Source organism: Rattus norvegicus, chromosome 14 (genome assembly GCF_036323735.1).
Source record: "Rattus norvegicus strain BN/NHsdMcwi chromosome 14, GRCr8, whole genome shotgun sequence".
NCBI classification, from domain to species: domain Eukaryota; kingdom Metazoa; phylum Chordata; class Mammalia; order Rodentia; family Muridae; genus Rattus; species Rattus norvegicus.
The window spans coordinates 6,858,359-6,878,686 of record NC_086032.1 but is presented as its reverse complement, the minus strand read 5'-3'; the positions used below and the strand labels follow the sequence as shown (position 1 = coordinate 6,878,686).

The 20,328-nt window shown below is 43.1% G+C and overlaps 1 protein-coding gene and 1 pseudogene across 7 annotated transcripts in view; one reads left to right on the top strand and one right to left on the bottom strand.

Moving 5' to 3' along the window:
* The window catches only part of Mapk10 (mitogen activated protein kinase 10), a 291,857-nt gene that overhangs the window by 215,417 nt on the left and 56,112 nt on the right, over window positions 1-20,328 (bottom strand). The window lies entirely within an intron of this gene.
* LOC120096563 (cytochrome c oxidase assembly protein COX20, mitochondrial-like) lies at window positions 6,035-6,409 on the top strand (annotated as a pseudogene).

The following is a 20,328-nucleotide window of genomic DNA, read 5'->3' as shown; positions in this document are numbered from 1 at the left end:
AGGCTGTGCTGCATGAACATTCCGAGTTCTTCACTCTCCCATCATCGCTGCATCGGCCTTGCTCTCTGTTTTGCAACGCTTCTCCCTTGGCTTCGGCAGAGCCCAGTGTCTCAGTCTATTCTCCCATAGCAGACAGGCGACCATGGGTTATTTATAGGGCACAGGCAGCATACGTGAGCTGAGACTTAAGTGACATCCTCTCGACAATGAAAGCGCATCCCTAGTAAACATTGTTGATGATGCTAATCATGGTCTCTGTTATTGTTACTGTTGTGCAGAATAGATACAATCAAAAGATTATGGACTTGTTTTCAAGTATCTGCCAATCTCTATTTCTACCAAGGATAGGGAGAGTCCAAAGACTGAAGAGAAACAGAAGGAAACATGCCACCTCTCAGAAACACGGGCGTTTCCATTCTTGCAATAGGACTGTAGACTGGTGTTTTTCTCAGCATAATCTCCATGGCTTTGCAATAAGCAGCCTAGCATAACAACATAGGCAGCCCTGGCTGTGGTGTCTGTGGCCTTTCATGTTTCCCTTTGTTTTTTTGTTTTTTTTTTTGTTTGTTTGTTTGTTTTTAGATACGTGAGTTGGAAGGCAGAATGAACACATTTGGGGTAAGCCAGCCACGTGTTGTTCAATGCAATCTGCATATTCTGAAAACATATCTTAGATTTCGTCTTAGTCCTTTAATTAAAATCCAGGGAGCATTACTTACCTGACCAGAGCGATTCTGTGCTTCTAGTGACATTTCATTCACTGATTTGAAAGTGTGTAGAATGCATGTGGTTTCCTTGTAGTGTCAGATAAGGCTCTTAGAAAAAGAGAAGCAAGGGCAGTGTGGATGAAGATGCAGATATTGACGTGGACATAAACTGGAGATATTTAATGTAGGAACTCGCTCCTATGATTATAGAATTGAAAAGAAAAATGTCTCACACCCACCTCTGCAAGCTGGAGAGCCAGGAGAGCCAGTGGTGTGATATCATCAGATCCCAGAGGCCTAAGTCAGAGGGAAGCCAAAGAGCCACACGGAAGCCAGTTTTTAAGTTCCACTTCAAATCTCCAGTCTAGACGGTGCTGCTGCCTCAAGAAGAGATGATCATGTCCCAGTTCAAACTGAGACCTTCCCCCTCAGTCTGCACACTGAACGGCTCCACCAGATTGCCAGCCTCTGCCAGCCCTCCCTGGATCTCTGCTGGGCTTTGATTCTGACGATGATTTATCTCAGGCTTGAAGAAGAGTTGCACTTCTATTTTCCCGCAGTGTCCCTAAGCAAGGACTTCGGGGAGGCAGATCTCCCAGAGACCACCCCCTCGCCTTCAAAGAGTGTTTGCTCAATCCCTGCGATCATTATGACTGACATTTAAAGCACTTGCTGTTCATCATGCCGTTCCAATGCTGTCTCTTGTTTACTTCTATAATTTAGATCTCATGGCCCCAGTGACAGTTTCTGTTTTCAATCCAGCTATAGACAAAGGAACAGAAGCAGACCAAGGCCACAAAGCCATCCACTGCAGAGCTCCTAACAGGCCTCAGGGGTCCAAGTCCCTACAGTCTGGCCCAGAGTTCTTGCTCTTGACTGCAAGGGTATGCTAACAGGGGAATTGTTCATTCTAGGGCGCACAGGGAATGGGGAGAGGAAGGACACCACAGTCTCTGCAGCCTGAATGCATCCATCTTCCCACCAATCTCAGCTTTAGGCAGGGAAAAAACACATCAGTTCAGTGCTGGTGCTCTCCTGGTTCTCCCAGGTCCAGTGGGAGAGACGCAAGGGCAGAGACAGCAGGGTTTAGATGCTAGTGGGTAGAGGCATGCTGGAGCCTGTTTGGGAGAAGTCTGGCACTGTTAACAGGAAGAATGCACACAATCTCTTCCTTCAGTGGAGAAAAACAGAATATAAACACATGTTTTGATTCAGTGGGGACAAAAGTGGAAGATGTTCCAGGTGTCAGAGGACAATGGAGGGGCATTAATCAGCTTGCTGAGAGGAGGGCAGAAGCAAGGAAGGCAGAAGCAGCATCTTTTTATATTGTCATCTACGCCAGTAAATGCAGCACTTTTCCCTTATAATCAGTCAACAAAATTGTGAGGTACCGTCTCTGCTGACCATGGTCAAAGCAGGAATCACACTCCCCTGTGGGAGCAGCTCTAGTTTTCAAATCTCTAGGTACTCCGTAAATATTGATTGGTGCTATCAAAGTGAGTTAATTCACAAAGGTTTTATTTGCTCTTTGCGTGTGTGTGTGTGTGTGTGTGTGTGTGTGTGTGTGTAACTATTCATACTCAGAACCAGTCTCACTCTACGATGATGTATGGCATCTGTGGGGATCTGGCTGTATCTGGCATCATCTAAATTACTCCACATCGGGTGAAACGCCAGCTTTCAGGCCATCACTTGCCATGGGTGACTCCATTGTACAAAGCACATTTCACAGATGCTGGGGCTTTGTGTCTCACTTGTGGGTGTAGACACCACCAGATACCCAGCATATGCCATGACACACAGATCAATAACATTCACAAAGGTAAAACTGTACCAACCGTGAACTTAATTGAAGTGCACTGGGAACATGTGGGTGTGTGGTACACATGGAAACACTAAAACAGTGTAAGAAAAAGAGGCATGTGAGTTTACTAAATAAATATACCAGGCCAACGAGGGGCACAGCATTCCCAGGTATCCGATTTGTAATTGCAATAGTCCCACCAACCTGTCTTCTGACGGTTAGGTACATCTGAGAAAGTATCTACAAACAGGGACCTTCCAAGAGTCCCATAAGTTTTGGGTCAGCCTGGTCCCCATGACTTGATTCTGCCCCCTTTAAATTGCCTCCCTTCCGCCCACTCACAAATACAGTTTTCCGTGAAGTTTTTGGTTGATGACAGTGATCAGAAAAGTAGGGTAACATGGAAGAATGGCCCCGTGGGGAGAAACTGAATGGCAGCCCAGGTATCCTAACCCTCACTCTGGCTCTGGCTCTGCACAAGCACAAAGCAACTCCTGCCTGGCCATAGCTTCCTTGGCCTGACCATAGCTTCCTTGCCTGGCCATAGCTTCCTTGGCCTAACCATAGCTTCCTTGGCCTGACCATAGCTTCCTTGGCCTGACCATAGCTTCCTTGGCATGACCATAGCTTTCTTGGCCTGGCCATAGCTTCCTTGCCTGCAGATTAATGCCCTGGGCTAGACAATCCCAGATGCTGAAGGTCTAAGATGCTCTACTCGAGTGCTGAACTCTTGGTCTTGTTTCCGTTTGCAAATCTGTGGATCTAAATGCTCTTTGCTGTAAAAACATTAATCCAAAATAGTTTCTCAACAACAGTCAACTACATTCTAATCCAGGATGAGCTGTACTAAAGGCCAAGTCAAGAGAGAAATCCTCTCTCAAAGAAAAATCAAACGTATCTAGGGAGGGAAAGGGGCCCCTCACCCTGGAGGTCTCTTCTTAGCTGACCCAAAAATTTCAGCAAAACAACAATATTTTTCTTGTATAGAGATATTTTATATAAGAGCAATAAGATAGCAAAGAACCACGCTTCTAGCTGAAGCACGTAAAACCTTTGAGTGTAATCTTCCTCCCGTACCCACTCACGCCTGTAATACTCTGAATCCCATAAGCAAGGTTACTAACTCTACACTCAAGACACATCTCAACCCCTTTGTGACCTAGCAGGGTTAGGGTTTCCTTCGACCCTGTTGGCCACTGCTTTTGTCTTATTAGATTGTCATCCTACCCAGTGCTGAGGGACCACATTATGGTCTCCAGGGTCTCCTTTGTTGAAGAAAAAGAAAAACAGATTTTTCAAAGAAACCTTGTAAACAATGTAACTTCGAGACCCCGGAAATCATAGATACGGCTCTTGTCACTTAAGTATGAGTCTCTTGGGAAGCCTGTGGCCACACTCAGGCCTATGCCGTTATTTTACTGTATCTGTCTAGTGTATTAACATCCTTGCCAAAATCTATGTCAGTCTCCTCTTAAGCATGAATACTGCTTTATATGGACTCAGTCTGAAGCTCTCTGAAGCACAGGTCCCTGAGGCGCTCCTTAGGCTGCTGTAGGAAGCCTGGCCCTGCTTCCACTTCCACATTCTACTTCCACAGCCACTGGCATCCCTGGTGCAAGGCAGGAGATCATGACAGCGTTTGGTAACTCTACCAGCAAATGCTCTCGGGAACCCTGGAGGCCCTGAATGGCTTCTTTGGGGAACGAGACCAAGTAAACACCAATTCATTAAGAACTTTCGTGAAGTACCCTGTGAGCTCAAGTCTTTTCTGAGCAGTGGAAAAATTAGAGATGAATATTATGATCTTTTCCCACTGGGGGCTCGCCATCTATGAGTAAGAAAAAATTACTTCAAATTATGTCATCCCTTTTTAAAGGGATGCGTGGTAGGGCAGCACATGCAACAAAATATAAAACACAAACAACAACGAAAACCAGTTGCAACTCTAGAAAGTGTGGAGGCCCTTGGGATAAAATAGAGTAAGAGAGTATGGACTGGTAGAGGATTTTATCATTCGGTCAGAAACAGCCTTCATGAGTGTGTGACAGGGAAACAGGCAAGATTTACAAGGGAAGTGTTTCAGGCAAAGAAAACATCTTCAGAAATGCCTGGAGGCAGGAGCTTGCTCAGTGCATGTGAGAGGCTAACAGGGAATGTTCTATATGACTTGATATGGGGACCATAACTAGAGCCGTGGTCATGTAGGGACTGGAGGGGCATGGTGGCAAGAATGGTTTTAGTGGGGAACAGAAAGTTAATGAGGAGTGTGGAGCCAAAGAGTAACATCATTATTTTTTGTTTGTTTGTTTTTCTAAAGTTATCCTATATAGTGTGGGGGGGGGGGAATAAAGAAACAGACGACAGGAGTGAAAGCGAAGAAAAAACTGGGGGAAGGTTTCCACATGTTATGACATGCATGGACAGTCTCATTGCAATAGAACGAGATATAGAGAAATAAAGACAGAGATATCAAGATGATACAGACACAGATATAGATATCGTATAACATTCCATAATTATAATTTTATAAACTACAAACACAGCACAACGTGCAGTTATAACATGTAATCTTGAGTTTCAAGACTATCATTCTACTAACACTACATTTTGTAACGTCATTATGAAGTATAATACATGCTATATTATGTTATATTGTCCCCTTGCCTTTATCGTCCTGGGGAGACATAGTGCTGTCCTGAAGCAGGAAGGGAGCTCTGGGAGTGGAGGTATTCATTTGAGAGAAAGGGTTTGGAGTTGGAGTCAATATGGCTCACCAATGAATTTTCTTTGGGATGTAAAGGTCAAGTTCAAGGGCTCCCAAGACTGAGCTTGAGGAATTATGCAGATAATCACATTTGGATACGTAACTGATAATATTTTAATTTTGGACGTTATAAGTGTTATCTGAGTACTTAGTGATGTAAACTAAATGTCATGCACACAGTGGGTACATAAGTCAACATTTCAGAAAAACTACAAGTTTGGATAGTTAGCCAGTATACGCAGAAGGTGGAGAAAGGTAAATAATTGTGATGGTGATGGATTGGCTCTAAGACACAAACATTTGGATAGAAAAAGAGGTGTTGGGGAGACGCTTCGGTCAGTGACATGCTCGCCATATAAGAGTGGGGACGTGAATTCAATTCCCAGCATCCCAGTAAACACCTTGAATCCCTGACAAGGCAGACATGAGACGATCCTCTGCATTGATGCTCAGGCAGTCTGGTTGGGTTTGCAAGCTCTGGACCCAGTGAGGGACCCTGTCTCAAAAATAAGGTGCCTACTGACTGAGGAAGACACCAGATGTCAACTTCTGGCCTCCTCATACATGTAAACACGTGCAAGCATTTGTACACACAAGCACAAGTGTGCTCATGCCCACACACATACACAAGCACGCACACACAGGGAAAGAGAGACAAAGAGAAAAGACAAATCAAGAAATAAATACTCAACACTGTACAAGAGCGTTACTGAGACAGCAGCATGGCCAAGTATCAAGAGCGTGGTATTTTGGGGTAGTGACTACTTGCACCCATGGCTGCCTCCTCGGAGCCCCACGAGCCGGAGAAAAAGCCCGTCAAGCTCCTAGGTATTTTAGATATTGAGAACACTCCATGCGCTCGAGAATCTATACTCTATGGCTCACTAGGATCTATTGTGACTGGACTTGGACATTTCTTGGTGACAAGCAGAATTAGAAGATCGTGTGATGTCGGAGTAGGAGGATTTATCCTGGTGACGTTAGGATACTGGTTCCACTGTCGGTATAATTTTGCCAAGCAGAGGATCCAGGAGAGAATTGCCAGAGAAGGAATAAAAGACCAACATTTTATACGAAAGCACCCACCTCAATCCTGAAAGAAAAACGAAGAGCAGCTGAGCGACTTCATCAGCTTTAAACCCACAACTGTGCTCCTTGTGAATCAACCATAAATTAAACTCAAGTGTGCCAGCTGTTAAAAAAAAAAGGAGTTACAAGCGTGGTATTTTGAGAGCTGGGACTCCGCCATTGGATGGTACCCACTGTCCCTCCATCCTGGATATATTCCATGAGCACATTTCCTGCTTCAGGTCTTCACTCGGGTTGCATTTTGTAATCTTTGTAGGGGCTGCCCTTCTGTATCTCCTGTTCTTAGTCCCTTATCACTATGACTAGATATTTTACTTGTCTAACTTATTCCCCATTAGAATATAAACACCGTGAAAACCAAGTATTTGGTGTGTTTTATTGATTGATCCATATACAACATAATAACTGACACCCAGGTGACACTGGTCACTCTATACCTACTGATTATATAAGCGAGTGAGTGAATGAGTGAATGAGTATGAATGAAGCCACCAATCTTTATTAGCTGCAGTAACCTTATACATTGACCTTTTCCCTTATATAATTCTTTTTTAACTGTAATTGGCTTTTCGTCGAAGCTGCATCTTCCACTTGAGGCTGAAACACTAACAGTAAAAAGGAAACACATCTGCAAGCATCATAAAAAGGTTGAGCGAGTGGCTGTCTAAGAAACTTGCAGAGCTTGTGTGAGCCCCAGTGTTAAACTTGGGCTGTGCAAGGGTATGCAAGCCTGCATTGCCCCTCTTAACAGACACTCGGACTGGTGACGAATGAAAGCTCGAAGTGGAAACACTCTGGCACCCCGTGATTGGTTGGTACAGCTGTGGCTGCACCAGGAACAATGTGAGAGGGGCTGGGAGGGCTAAAGAGTGGGGACAGGGGCTGGAGAGATGGCTCAGCGGTTAAGAGCACTGACTGCTCTTCCAGAGGTCCTGAGTTCAAATCCCAGCAACCACATGGTGGCTCACAACCATCTGTAATGGGATCTGATGTCGTCTTCTGGTGTGTCTGAAGACAGCTATAGTATACTTAGATATAATAAAATAAATAAATCTTTTAAAAAAAAAGAGTGGGGACAGGCTTCACCTGTGTAGATGGGGCCAGCGTCAGAACACATCTGGAGTTTGACTAAGAAATCTGTTCACTGAGTGTTTACTGATCTCATAGCACCAATGCCAGCCCCTGGCAATGCACAAATCAAAGGAAACAGAAACTACCCATCCACCCTAGCGTGTTTATGGTCTGGCTGTTAGAATTCTTTTCAGCTTCTGAATCAGCTGATTCGACAGAGCCGAGCTACATCACATTGGGCCAATGGAGGCAGCTGCACTAGGCTCTGATCAACCATTCTCAGCGAAAGATTATCAGGACACTTGTCTTTGGCTCAGTGATTAACCATAAAGTACGTGGCTCTGGGTGACGCTTCCAATGGTGCTATCCAGTTTTTCTTCTTTCTTTCAAGAAATTCATTTAGGTTTCACTCTTCAAACTGAGACAGGGTGCTGGAGGGCCTGATGCCGCTCACGGGGGAAAAAAAACCAGCAATCATAACATCTCAGCATAAATTTTTAGTTTTCAGATAATTTACTCCTCGGCGCTGGCAGTCTCGTAGATAATTTTGCATGCATGCAGAAACTTCAACACTGAAGTGATTCCAAGGCAGGATGTGCCTTTAGTTGAAAGCAAGAGAAGGAAAAAAAAATGTTCCTTTTGCAGAAGCTGATCCTGAAAAACCCTATAAGATAGGATAGTTCAGAGTCAAGTGTAAACCAACGAAAGAAGAGTCACGTGACCGTTCAATGATCGGATGAGGGTTTGTGCCTGGGGTGGAAGAGAACTTCAGGGGATGACAGTGCTTCAGGAATTCAGCCCTGGGAGGAAGATGCTTTTATATTTTAATACATGCAGACTCTCACAAGTATTCATTAGGAAATAGACTAATTAACTAAGAACTCACAAGGCTTCCAGCATCTGTTATTAAGGTTAAAATGTCTTTTTTTTTTAAAAAAAAAAAAAAGCAGTTCTTAATAATCTAGGAACGTACAGAAATGTGTACAAGCGAGAGATGCCCAGAAGAAAATAGCATGACGCTGGGTAGAAGAGGAACGAACAAATTATAGTCCTTCCAAGGTCTCATACATGGGAGGAAAAGTCTCATTGTGTAGACACCCCTCAAGACACCCCCCTTCTGCCTCAGCCTCCCGAGTGCTGAGATTGTGGGAACACGCCAGCACTCTCAGCTCTGCACAAAGTCTTAACATGTTAGAACCTAATCGTCTCACATCCATGTCCCAGAAACATCATCTGAGTAACTGAATAAAAAGAGGCCAAGTAAAACTGTGCTCATGATGGAGAAATGACAGGCAGAGGTGTTGAGAGATGCATCAAAGGACATGGAAGGGACGGTGAAGCCATGAACATTGGAGTGCGCTCCTGTTTATTTCTGCAGAATGTGGTATTCTCTGAATTCTTGCTCCGCTCAGGCTGACCATCTGATGCACCTCCTTAGCAGAGGTTTGCAGATGCATAACACTAGGCTGTTACGAGTTATTCCATAAACAAACAAGCAGGCTGGTCCCAGGCCTGCAAGATGGCTCAGTAGCTAAAGGCTCTTTCTGCCATGCTGCTGTGCCTGGGGACCTAAGACTGATCCCAGGGTACCACATGGTTGCAGGGGGGTTTCTGAACTAAATGCAGTGGTGACAGCCTCCAAGTCCCCCACAGTTCCACACTGGGGCAAAGGTAAGGGATGCCATCTCGACTAACAGCTGCCTGCATCAGCACTCAACACAAGATGCTCTAAGAAGCCATTCTAATACTTGTCTTTTTCTTCCTTCCCTCTTTCATTCTTTCTTCTAACCCCTCTTCCTTCTCCTCCTCTTCCTCCTTCTTGTTATAATTGCTATTTTTCTACACTTTAATGCTATTTCAGTTTGTCTAAAGTTTAAAAAGCTTTTGTTAATTGGGCATTGGTGTCCTTTAATCTCAGCACTCAGGAGGCAGAGGCAGGCGGATCTTTGAGTTCAAGGCCTGCCTGGTCTACATAGCGAGTTCCAGGACTACACAGGGCTACATGGAGGAACCTTGTCTTGGGAAAAAGAAAACACTTCTGGCTTTACTTTTTATTCCTCTTCTATCTATCTAACTTTGCTCACATATTTTCCCTTTCTGTGTGTTATCAGAATTTTTATCTCCTCCTAACACTGGTAACTTTTCTTCATTTTCTTCATTTTTTTCAACTTCTCTGTCTTCTTCCTTTTAACTTGCTCCTTCCTCCATATCATTTAACTGTTACTGTTTTCTAATAACATCATTCACCTTCGATGTCATACTTTTCACAATTCTCTTTCCTGGGAGTATTAGTAAAGAAGTTGATGTGAATTATTTCGCTCTGAGGTTGTTATTGCTAAAGGGACTTGCTCTCTCTCCTTTGACTGGTATTAGAGATTGACACCCTCAAAAAACAGTCACTTATTAGAAATATTTCCAATTAAAACGAGAAGTGATACCCAAAGTATGACAGAGACATGCAAAGCAAAGCAACGCAACTCGTCCGAAAGATCCTAGCTTCTTGGTAACAGGGTCCAGTAATACTTAAACGTTTGGGTTTCTGGGCATAGAATTCAAAAGTATACCTGAAAAAAAAATAAGATGACCTCAAAGAGGATAAAAACAAGCAAAACACAAAGATAAGAAAGTAAATTTTGGGCTTAAATGAGAAGTCGGCGCCACAAATGAGAAGTTTAGAGTTTTTTTTTTTTTTTTTTTTTTTGAAAGAAAAGGAAGACAAATGTTGGAAATGAAAGATTCAGTAAATCAAACGCACGGTGTAGAAAACATCTCGACAGACTGCATCAAACAGAAGAAGGTGCATCAGAGTTAGGAAAGATGTCAGAAATACTACACTCAAATATCCACAAAGGACAGAAGCAAGCACGGGCAGTCTGTTCGATAACCTTAGGACATGGTTAAGAGAGAAATCTAAGAATGCACAGAGATGAAGAAAGGGAGGAGCTTCACACGCTTAAAGCTACAGCAGACACAGCCCATGAAACAATAGCAAGTTTTTCATAAGTCAAGGGGGAAATTAATCCCCAAGCACAGCGACATCTAGAACCCTAAATAGACATAATCACAATAGAGCATCTACAGAACACAACACAGTTACACTAACACCCTAAAGTCAATAAAGACTATCTTAAGATATAATAGGAAAGCATGAACTCTGCACTACTCCATACCAAAAGCATACCCTTCAAGCTAACATCAGACCTTTCAATAGAAGCCTAAAATCCCGGAGAGCACGCGAGAGTGTATTTTTAGCCATGAGTAAATAGCAACCGATAGTACAAAGTCATCCTTTAGAGTTGATATAGAAGCGAAAAGTTTCCTGAGATACAAAAACTAAAGCAACTGGTGACCATTAAGCCAACATCGCAGATGCTATTAAAAGAACCCAAAACAGGGGACACACAGTCCCAATCACAGAAGCACAGGAGAAGAATTCTCTCCCGTGGGAAGAATAGATGAGCGAGGATAACGCAGGAAGAACTGATCAGGTCTGACTCCAAGACTCAGCGAACCCCTGATATAAATAAAGGAGAAGAGAGAGAAGAAAGAATATTTGGGAAACAGTCACCAACATTACAAGAGTCAGAAAGACGCTCTTGAAAACAATTCCAGCTGTGCAGGGTCTCGGTTCTCCAATTAAGTAAGGCAATCCCAGAAAGACAGGTACAATTTTTCTCTTGGATGCAGATTCTATATTTAATGACATGTAGGAAATGAAGCTGCAGGGGAAATTGTTTGAGCAAAGGAAGAGGAGCAGTGGATGCTGAAGGGGAAAGAGGGGAGGGTTGGATTGGCAGCGAATATTAACGAAGTATGATATGCATGCATGGAAATGTCACAATGGCGATCATTCATTTGTGCAATGTTTTTCATTTATAAGAAGAAATAGAGGGGAATTTTCCTGCAATTATTAAAAGGGGGAGATGGTATAGCCCTGCATCTATTTACTCGGGTCCATTTGTGCTTCTGATTCTTACTAAAATGAACTTAATGTGCATCGTATGTATGGTGTCAGGCACGAGGATGTCTTTCATACCCACCTTGGCCTTCGTCCCGATGCCTCAAAGAATGCTTGCTGTGGGTCCAGGAAAATCCCACCTGAGAGCTGTGTACCAGGACCCCAGCGTGTTGTGAAGTGCAGTGTTTGTACTGTACATGCAAAGGTTTCTGCTCTCCTGGAAAACTACATTAAATGAAAAGATACGGTGTTTCCCTACAACTTTTAATTTTCAGTATGTCAGCATCAGGTTCGTATGTATTTGGCTCGTGTTGTTGAAATGAGTGACTTTAAACATTATTTTTTGTGGCTGAGCATGGTACTGCACACCTTGATCCCAACCATTGGGAAGCAGAAGCAGGCGGATCTTTGTGAGTCTGAGGCAAGTCTGTCTACACAGTGAGTTTTATGATAGCCAGGCTGCATAGTGGGAATCTGTCTTGGGAAAAAAATGTTATTTAGGTTAGGGACTTTCATTTCATTATAAAACGTTTTTCACTAAATGAATTCATTAAGACAATGGTCTTAAGCCTACTTCTGTCACTTGTACTATATATTTTTTAAAGCGGTGTCCTTGGCACTGACAATTATAAAATCAGAACATCCATCACCTCCGAAGAATGTTGAAGACCCTCTCTGTCTTACAGGGTCGACCATTCAGACAAGATTTGGTAACTGATGTAAAGATGAGTGTCTACATCACAGGAGTATGGAGATTTTATTTCGTGTCTAATACATTGTAAAATCGCATGCCTGCCAAAGAGCTGCTTTAAAACAAAATTGTTTCTGATGTACTGTCTTGAATATTTAATTCATATACCACTTATTGCCTGTACACCACAGGTCACATAGAAATGTCTCTGACGGAATGGCCAATGGAACCCCATAGGGACTGAAAAGTTTAAGAAGCTCTGGTCCACTCAAAGGTACCAATGAATAGCCTAGTAAGGGCACCAGTGGAAGGGGGAGCCCTTGGCCCTGGCAAGACTGAACCTCCAGTGAACGGGATTCTTGGGGGGAGGGCAGTCATGGGGGGAGGATGGGGAGGGGAACACCCACATAGAATGAGACGGGGAGGGGTTGGGGGTGTTGGCATGGAAACCGGGAAAGGGAATAACATTTGAAATGTAAATAAGAAATACTCAAGTTAATAAAGATGGAAAGAAGAAGGAAGAGGAGGAGGAAGAGGAGGAGAAGGAGGGGGAGGAAGAGGAGGGGGAGGAGGAGGGGGAGGAGGAGAAGGAGAAAGGAAGAAGAAGAAGAAGAAGAAGAAGAAGAAGAAGAAGAAGAAGAAGAAGAAGAAGAAGAAGAAGAAGAAGAAGAAGAAGAAGAAGAAGAAGAAGAAGAAGAAGAAAAGAAGCAGAAGCAGCAGTAGCTCTGGTCCACAGGCTTCCAGGGATGCTGAGCGTGACTGGGCCTGAAGCATGGCACCTTTGGCAACTCTCCATTTAGACTTTCATTTCTGTCGTGTTTCCAGAGATTCCCTCTCCCGATGAACTGCTCTGCACTTAAATCTAAGACCCCAGGGGTTTTTTGAAGTAGTTTAGTCCAAAAACACATGATGAGAATTTATGCTTTTTTTAATAAAAAAAAAAACACGTACTTTATAAGTGTGGACCAGAGTTTGTGTGTAAATATTAACAGTCTATGTTGTGAATGCATTTAACTCACCGTTTGACAATCAAAAGTTGTACTAGGTGCACTGGGTCTTGGCAATTATGGGTTAACATCTGGGAGAATTGTCCTGCACGGGGGCGGGGAGGAGGAAGCAATGATGAGGGACAATGGGTGTTGCTTCCTGCCATTGCTCAGTAGCCACAGCATAAGTAAGGGTAACCCTTGAAAGAATGAAAACAAATTCTTGTCCTCATACAGTGCCAGGCGTGAATTACAAGTAGGCCTTGAATCCAATCAGAGGGTGGTTGGTTACTCCAATGCTATCATGCCACCTTTGCATGTTTTGCAGGGCAGGCATTGTTATAGCTCATGTACAGGGTTGATAGCTGGGTACAGTCAGGGATTTCATTTCTCCTCCAATGTCATGCACAGTACCTCTCAACGTCGTGAAAGATATTCAGTAGGGAAGAAGCATCCAGATGAGCACCAACTTGGCTGCTCCGTGTTTCATGACTGAAGAATGGGTTGTAGTGTCTTACCATCAAATCCCAGAGCATAGACAAGAGTACAGGCAGCAGTCTGCAATGCTCAGGGTGGGGGTGGGGCTTTCATTGACCAACAAATCAGATGCACTCCTGGCACTAGAGCTTTTATTTGCTAGCACGGGGCGTCTAGTTGAGCTGTTATCACCCCATTATAGGGCAACTCCATTTAAACTCTTTCCATGCTATGCAGATGTACAAATCGTGGTCAGCTTCTACAGTTATAGCGATGGGTTTCCATGTTACTTTAGCTATCCCCCACCACATTTCCTCCTCCTCCCTGCCCTCCTGTCCTCCACCCCTTTTAATTCTATCCCTTAATTCCTTCTAAGCCCCCCTTCCCCTCCTTATATCACCGGGGTCTGTCTCCCTTCTCTTGAAGTATCCCTGCCCCGTGGCTCCTTATTAATTCCATAGCCTCTATGGTTATTACAAAGGAAACAACATATCTAATGATTCAAAGCTAAAAATTCACATCTGAGAGAAAACATGTACTGCTTGTCTTTCTGGGTCTATATTAACCTCACTCGGGATAAAGATTTCCAGTTCCATCCATTTACCTACAAAGTTAATAACTTCATTTTTCTCAATGGCCGAAGAAAAACATTCCATTCTACAAATGTACCACATCTTTATCATCCATTCATCAGTTAGTGGACATCTAGGCTGTCTGGGCTATTACGAATAGACCAGCAGTCAGCGGGAATGAGCATGCGTCTCTGTAGTCCTTTGAGTATGTGCCCTGAGGTGGTACAGCTGGATAATGTGGTAGATTAAAAAGAACGAAAAGTAAAAATTAAAAGAATAAAAGCTATCACTGACCGTATGGTTCTTGGCAGTCACTCACTGCCTTCCCCTTCATACCTTTGCTGGTTCCCTCCACCTGAGCATCCTCCCCAGACAGATCAGACTTGGTCTCGAGCCTTCTCAGGGTTGGACCCAAATATTCCTATCTAGTGAAGCTGCCTCTCCTTAGTAAGTACTCTCTCCATTTCTTAACATCTAGGCCCGCACTACTGTTCTGTACAGATTTATCAGCATGCAAAGTGCTGTAGCTTGCTTTGGTTTTTGTTTGTTTTTTGTTTTGTTTTGTTTTTTCCTTTGTGGGACCAAAGACTGAATCTCGGGTCCTATACACATTAGGGGAATGTTTTATCATTGACTTGTATCCTCAGAACATTTTTTTTTGACAGGATCTCACTATTGTGCTCAGGATTGACTAGAACTCTCTTCACAGCTCAGGATGCCCTTGAACTTGTGGCCCCACTACCTCAGCACCCAGCTGCTTCCTCTCAGATTTTGAGCATTTGCCAGCCGCTCCTTTTCCTCTGTGGTTTGCGTTTGGTCAGTGGCTCGCTTGGTTTTGTGTCCCTCTCTCTTCACTATTACCTTCGTGAGAGCGGAAGAGTTGGGCTGCTATTGTTTCTCTGCGCCTAGCTCCTAGCACCTGTCCAATAAATCTTTTGGGAAAATAATTCTGGTAGTATTGTCTACTATGATTTAAAATAAATAGAGAAAATTAACACTTAAAATATTCAGGTGTGTCTTCACATATTCTAAGTGTGTGGTTTTTATATTTCCTCCCCCTTTAATTCTACTGTTTTCTACCCTGGACAACATGAAAAAACTGAACCAAAGGCTCAAAGACACTAGCAGGAGTGCACGGCACCGGATTTGGTAGCAATGAAGAGGAGTCTAAAGGATATTGATTAACAAGGAGGCCTTGTATCTCTCTCTGGATCCCATAATCTACTCTGTCCTCCTTGTGTCCTCCTTTATTCCTGACCTTGCTGCTGTATGAAACACAAACAAATACTTGCATAAGACATGAGTTAAATTTCCTACTAAAGTCAAAGCAAGACAGTCATGTCGATCATAATCCACACCGAATGTTTTGCCGATAACAAAGACAAAAGTTCTCTATATGAGAATATATTCTACATGAGAGACGTGTATTGAATGGGCTTAATAACCTTGTATTGTTTATAATAAATTGAGACTTTGATCCCATAAAAAACAATAGATATTAGAATACCATTTCTTTTAGTTACCCAGAGCAAATGAGAAAGTTAAATGTAATCAACTAATTAAACGAGTTGGGCTGTAGATGCTTCCGTTGGGACTGAGCAACCCACTCTCTTGCTCCCTGAATTTTGACTCACTATAGTGGTGTGCAATGGTCTCTGCCTAGTGCAAAGAGAATTTTCTTTGACAAGAGTGGGGACCTTTTCTGCAACACAAGCCCCCACCTAAGGCTTAGGGACCACTGCAGCGAGGGACAGAAAGATTGTAAGAGCCCAAGAAACAGAGTTTGCAAGAGTCTCCTAGAAATGTCAGAGAAGCTACTACACACATGAGGTCTCATCAACACGGCCACCTAAACAAGACCTGAACAAGGACAACATCAGTAGACACATTAACATAGAAGGGGAAGATCATGAGGCCTCAACCCTGGACAAATTACTAGACAATGGAAAAAGAAAGGGGGCTCGTGGGAGGGCTTGAAGGGAAGACAGGGATGAGGGCAATGATGGTATTATAATTTTTAAAAGTAAAAAAAGTAAATTTTAAAAAAAAAATGACCTCACTCCTTAAGGTCTGAGGTAGCAACTCGAGTTTCAGAGTAATTCAGAAGCCATGAAAACAGAACCTGAGTTCTCAGGTCGCATGCGGCATTGTGGTAAATGTTCAAGTGTCCCACACACAGGCGTCTAAGCTGGATCACCACCATGTGTTTGCTGTAAGCTTGCGTTATGCATAGACCCCTTACTGTATGTGCCAATTTTCTTGTTAATAGCCATGCAGTAAACAGTGCTAGTTTATTAAGTGCTATATTAATAAAGAGTAAAGTTTAAAGTATTGTAACACTATATGTCATGATACTTGGGATATGCCAAAATAAGAAATAGTCACTTTGAGGGGTGGGGGCACTTCTTTGTGTAGCCCTGGCTGTCTTGGAACTCGATCTGTAGACCAGGGTGACCTTGAACTCACAGAGATCTGCCTGCCTCAGCCTCCCAAGTGCTGGGATTAAAGATGTGAGCCACAGATGCCCAGCTTGAAATCTGTCACTTCAAATCAATATTTCTCAAAGAGAAGAAAAGCCATAAGGAGCTGTAGTGAGGACAGTATCCTGTGTATATCACACTCAGACACAGTTAGGTGACCAAGTGAAATATAAAGAAACTATTGTGGATTCTGAAACTTAGTATCTTAAGTGCATTTTTGCAAGAATATACTGCTCATCCTTTTAATTTAATGTAGTTAATTTGAATTTTATTATTGTTTTAATTTGGGTTTATATATACTTATATATATATATGTTTTAAAGCTCTATAAAAGCCATTAACATAAACATCATCATACAGCTTTATCTGTATATACACAAATAATTTTATAATAAAAATAATCACTGCTGGTGAGGCTGTAATTGGCTCTTCTGCGTGCTCCTAGTTAAAGTGTCTTCACTGCTTTCCCTATGCCTCACCTCTATCCTTTGCCCACACTGTAGCCAGAGTGACAGATGCCCTGCCCTTTCCCTCCAGCAAACTTCTCAGTGGCTCTCTCTTTTGCCTGAACAAACTTAAGCTCCCTGAGAAGACATAGAGGATTCGCCATGATCCCGCACCTGAAGATCCTCGCAGAGTGAGGACCATACCTCACTCTTTGAGAGACCAAACCTTTAGGGTTCAGACTCAATCTTAGAGAACCTGACCTGAGGTTGAACTCAACTAACAGGCCGGTACCTAGCACCAGTCTCCAGGTTACCCCCCAACAAAACCTGCATCTAGCACCAGTCTCCAGGTTACCCCCCAACAAATCTGCACTCCTCCCCAGGTTACAAGCCCACCCCCGACACTTCACCTCCTAACAACCACCAATCAGAAGGAAAATAGAAGTTAAGTTTGTGGTTTGGCTCCCGGAACCAGCCAATTACGTCAAAGGCCATAATCTCTCCCCCCACCCCCACCCACACACAATCAGATGTGTCCCAGGCTAGATACCTCCTTTTGCCTCTATAAATGCTTGCCTGAAACTAGGCTCAGGGCCTCACCTTCCTGCTGTGTCAGGGTTGGCAGGGAGCCCAATCTTGAGCTTGAATAGAGAGACGCTAATGCGATTGCATCAGATTTGGCCCCTGGTGGCTTTTCCTGGCACAACACCTTCAACCTTGTACCCTTTGGCCCCTTAGACCACTTGTGACTTTCCATGTTCCCCTTTGCTCCTGTCCTGGAAACTCCATGAGGACAGAGACTGTGACTCCCTGTATCCCACGGCCAGACTCATCAGAGATGCTTCATAGACAGTGGATACCTACCATGACCTAATCACCACTGCCCAGAAGCCATTAGCACGTGATGAGTTAATTCAGTCACCTGTGGCAGTGTTCCTGCTCTCTCAGAGTCTGGTCCAAGCCCAACAACTACCATGATACACTCTTTCTATTTCACTTTTGGTTCCTTGTAGTCAAAGTCCAGATGTTTAACGCCAAGAGTGGGCAGAGAGCACTCATTAAGTTCTCTTTCCAGAACCAGATAAGACAGAGGAAAAGTTGGATAGAAAATAAAAGTGCATTCTGTTCTCTCCCAGCACACCCGTCCACAAAGCCAGTGGCAACCTGATGCTAACGTGCTCTCTGAACTTCAATTTATAGGAAAGGAACCCAAAAGCCTGCCAAGGGAGTACCAGTGAGATACGGCCCTCTGCATGTGAGTCTCAAGTTTAAGTCAGTTTGGGGCACAATAGTGATTTGTTTCTCATAATGAAAGTAGTGGTGATCATATCTGGTTGTTCTACACTTCAGACATGTAAACATTCGTTAAGAGGAACTTGAAGATCTTAAATTAAAACTAAAGGGGTTCAGAGATTTGAGAGTAGTTTCAGTAGATTATAACTTATCGCATTACCCATGCTAAAGTCCTCGTGTGTCCCCCAAATTTCATATGTTCAAATCCTAACCTCAAGGTTGCAACTTAAGGGCAGAGGCCACATGAGTGGACCGTGTGCCCTTCTGTATGAGGTCAGTGAGGGTCCAGCCATCTGCGCTCACATGAGGTCACTATAAAATGGCTGTCATCTAGGGATTGTGACCAGCAGACTCGGATGCTGCTATCATCACTGTCTTGAACATCAGCTTCCAAAACCGTGAAAGATAAATTTCTGTCTTTTATAAATTATCCAGTCTGTGATTGTTTTTTACAGCATCCCAAAGGAGTAAGATGCTGTGTGCATCTTTTATCTGATATTCTTCCTCTTAAACTCTCAAGACCAGTCATCTCAAGGCAAAGACTAGAAATTACTATGTTGCACTGTTTACAAAAAAGAATCTGAAAGGGGGATTTAATTATAGTACTCGGGGCAGAAATACTACCCTTAACCACTGTTTATAAAATTGTTGGACTAGAATATTAGATGGTAAACAGTATTCCCATCTTTAAAGAGAGAGAACGCATTTCTTATAAGAGTTTACTTGGATTAATTACTTAATACTTGTAAGAGTTTTAAGTGCACAATGATTCTCTTTGCTTTGCCACTAAACTCATTAAAAATGACAATCAAGGTTACTTTCTTAATGTCTTAAGAAGACCTAACTGGGCGCTGTTGTGCAATTAATTTCGAGGATTAAGTTTGAATCCTAAACCCCATTCATGAATATAAATAGCCTTCATTTTTAAATTCCTACAAAATGACATATACACTCAGAATATTCAAAGAGCAAGAAGAATACAGCCTAGAAATGGTATCAGGAAGACAGTTGAGTGACATTTGTTTTCCAGATTCTGGTATGATGCAGAAATAAATGGAGTGAATGATTTCTACGCTGAGAAAATAGTCTAGAAAAAATGTAAAATATTTACTATTTCTAGAGCAGCTTCCATGCTCAAAGTCAAATATGGTTTTAGAGCTTTCTTAACATTCCTCCCTTCGAAGCTATGGGCTGCTCGTGGGTGATTATTTTGAGACCCCGGTTTGTACATTTCCATTGTCTGGAACCTGGGGCTGCTGTACAGGGGCCATGAGTCTGTCGGTTCCGATTTTGATGGCAAAGACTATAGTCTTTCTCCGCACAGAGAAGGGGACAGGGGATCAGAGCTCTAAAGTATAAGAAAGCAGGCTAAGATGGGTGTGTAAAGGATAATTCCGAAAAAGGTGAGGGCAGAGAATGTAGTTTTGAAAGCGTTTTCAACCAATTCCTCAAGAGAGCTTAAAGCAGCAGCATATAGGCACACATCCATAGATAATTTGTGTAAAAAATAATTCCATAAACGGGGTAATAAATAACACTACAGATCTTTCCAGAAGGAGATACAGAAACCCTCTACTGTATAAGATTATTTATAGCACACACACACACTCCAGTTAAAATAGAGTTACCCTCTTACAGGGCAATTAGACACCACAGATTACCAAAAAAGCCCAAAGCCAGGAATGAATCCTACTTCTGGGGCTGTTGGACAATGAAGTCCTGTTGATAAAATGCTTCCAACTCAAGCGTGAGATCCAGAGGACAGATCCTTAGCGCCGTGTAAAAAGCCAGTCAGCATAAACTTGTAATCCCAATGCTGGGAAAGCAGAGACAGGACGGTCCCTGGGGCTAGCTGGCCAGTGAGTTTAGCAACTGGATAGCTTCAAATTCAGTGAGGGGACCCTGTCTCGAAAAATGATAATAATAATACTGTGGCCGGCATGTGACGTGGATCTCTGACGTCCACATGTACATGTGTTCATGCATACTT